The 3,018-nt window shown below is 29.7% G+C and overlaps 1 long non-coding RNA gene across 1 annotated transcript in view; it reads left to right on the plus strand.

Annotated features, from left to right (window-relative positions):
- The window catches only part of LOC111084081, a 6,161-nt gene extending 3,961 nt beyond the window's left edge, over positions 1 to 2,200 (plus strand). The window contains exon 3 of the long non-coding RNA XR_002609384.1: positions 2,105 to 2,200. This is a non-coding gene — a long non-coding RNA (uncharacterized LOC111084081). The remainder of the gene's footprint in view (positions 1 to 2,104) is intronic.
- Positions 2,201 to 3,018: the final 818 nt, after the last annotated feature.

A 3,018-nucleotide genomic window follows, 5' to 3' on the forward strand; every position in this document is an offset into this window, starting at 1 on the left:
CAATTAATGATAAAAGCAGAAAAAGCAAAGAAAGAAATGAAGTCTAAAAGAAGAAAACAGAGAACACTTGGAGGGGGGGAGGGTCTCATAAGAAAGAAATAAAAAACGTCTCTCAATCGAAGAAAAGAGTTTATGAACCACCAAAGAAGACAAAATGAACAATACTCATTCAAGTATTGTTGATTTTCATCTACAAAACAAGACCTACGATAAAAAGTGTATAAGTTATAGAGTATAATAAACATATTGTATAACATAGAAAAAAATGTATTTAAAGGATTGAATTAGTGATATAATAGTGCGCTCTAGTCGAATTTTGGGGGCAGTTTACTAGTGTTTTGTATACTGTAGGTTACACTTTTGAGGAATCAAAAAGGCCCGATCAGCGTTTTTATGTTTGGACATTAGTAACCTTTACTAATTTACAGTTAAATTTCCTGTTTGGTAGGAAATAATTATAATATTTTTGTTTTCACATAAGTTCGTATTGTTATTTGTTATCAGTATTATTATCTTCATCACTTTATTTAGAAGGAAAATGTGAAATCACGAAGGTATATAATACGTTTACTTGCGGGTGTCGATTTTATTCATCTGCTTAGCCTTAACACAACACCACTTTATTCAGTTACAACGTAAACTCTGTCACCACCATCTTATTGGGTAATCTATGTTGTCTTAACAAACAACACTTTATTCAGTTACAACGTAAACTCCGTCACCATCATCTTATTGGGTGGTCTATGTTTGTTTCTCTACACACCACATTTTCCCTTATTAACAAAAATCCGTATTAGTTAAATAATGATATTCTGAGAAATATTTTAAAAATCTTGAAAACATTTATGTAAATATACACGCGGGTAACGTACGTTTCTTTATATTATCCTGTCTTTAATCATATGCCAACAATTAAACAGAAATATTTTATACTGTGTAAATGTAACCAAGGTAATAAACAGTATTCTTGTTACACACGTAAGTAATGCCTTATAATAAAATTAACACTTTATATCATATTAATATTACATAATTATATTAGTTACTAACTAAACCAACGATTTAGTTTCTACTGTAAGTGTTGTTGTTCTTTTCCGTTATAGAGGGAGTGATTAATAACTATCTAAAAACAATGGATCTCGGCTGTTTTCTGAATAAGGTGTTGTTTTTTCTATCAAAGTGAATGAAATTCGTTTCTACAAATAAGTCGAGTATTATTTTCTACAAATAACGTGAATAATGTTGATTTATTGCTTACAAATAGAAATATTTGTACTAAAAGAATTATGGTTATTAATAATTATACGAATATTTATCTAAGTTAAGACTATTTAATGATTATACGTGAAGTACCGTTTTTATACTGTAGATGTCGTTTATATTTATGGTTATTAATAATTATATGAATATTTTTCTAAGTTAAGACTATTTAATGATTATACGTGAAGTACCGTTTTTATACTGTAGATGTCGTTTATATTTATGGTTATTAATAATTATATGAATATTTTTCTAAGTTAAGACTATTTAATGATTATACGTGAAGTACCGTTTTTATACTGTAGATGTCGTTTATATTTATGGTTATTAATAATTATACGAATATTTTTCTAAGTTAAGACTATTTAATGATTATACGTGAAGTACCGTTTTTACACTGTAGATGTCGTTTATATTTACTTTTTAAGTTTTGTAGAGCTTGAATGGCAAGTTTTCGTGTAATGTATTCCTACCTTGAGTTTTTTATAGTATTAGAATTCGTAAATTATATGTATTTTATCAGTATTTCTATGCTATAATTAACGTTTATGTTAATATTATAATATTTTCAGTGTATGTTTCATATTTAAGAATCTTTTTTATTTCTAATTTAGGTATAGTTTTGAAATGTTTTCATTATATATATTCAGTTATTAAATAAGTTATATTTATGAATTATTTTCGGTAAGTAAATTCCATTTTTGAATACAGAAACATTTGACTTTTTTCATCGTATAGTCAATGACTGATTAACGAAATTATTGTACTGTATTCATTACATGTAATAATTGTTGATAAATGACAATATTTGAACATTGATCAGTTAATGTAATTCGCCTTTAAGTCTGGGATCCTAACAGAAGCTAGGCTTCACTGCCACGTTCCATGCCGCAACCCTCAGCTACCTAGGCCTGGAGAATGTTGTCCTGCTTGTCAAGGTAGGGTGAACATTTTTTATATCGGTTGATAACAGCAACGTTGGAAATATAATTGATCACAGAATTCTCTTGTTAAAAAAATACAAAAGTAAATAAAATATTTAATATGAGTCAAATTTACGTTATGATAAAGTAATACAGTGAGTGGATATTATCATCAGTGAAAAATAACGGTAAATGGGACAAACTCCTGGAAAACTTGAAGTTAGTGCGCCCTCTACAGTAGTACATTAGTATAAGTTCAGTTCCCACATCTACTTTGTACACCATCGTTCAGACAGCTGTGTGTTTTATCCAGGTAACTCTAGAGTTAGAGTTTAATTGTCCTATCAGTCTGTATTTGTAACATGAATAATGTTAAGCCTACACAACAACAAGCCAAGACGAGCGGTTTCGAACTGTGCCACCCCTTAAATATCAAGGTATGCTAATGAAGGGAGATTTTCATTATTTTAGGCGGGAAGGTTTGTTTGTCGTACAGTTTAAGCCTCAATCAAGTGTAAATGTTCACAGAGCGAAGTTCTCTGTCAACTAAACCTCTATTCTGTGTCATTTCTTACTAGACCGAACACAACGTGCTTAAAACTCGTACTTCACAGCTAAGTTAGTCTTAGTACGAGATAATAAATCGTATTGTTACCGTGAGGTAATATGTTTCATGCTATAACCCCAAAATTTGCAATTGATTGACTGTGCTTTCGCTGAATTGACTTGTTTTAAGTGTTTGAACTCTACAGATGCACTTCCATGTAAGATACACAGTATAGTACATCTATATATATATTGTTACGTCTTCGTTTGTTAATTGATTTTCCGTAAC

This window comes from Limulus polyphemus, unplaced genomic scaffold (genome assembly GCF_000517525.1).
Source record: "Limulus polyphemus unplaced genomic scaffold, Limulus_polyphemus-2.1.2 Scaffold13460, whole genome shotgun sequence".
Classification (NCBI taxonomy): Eukaryota; Metazoa; Arthropoda; class Merostomata; order Xiphosura; family Limulidae; genus Limulus; species Limulus polyphemus.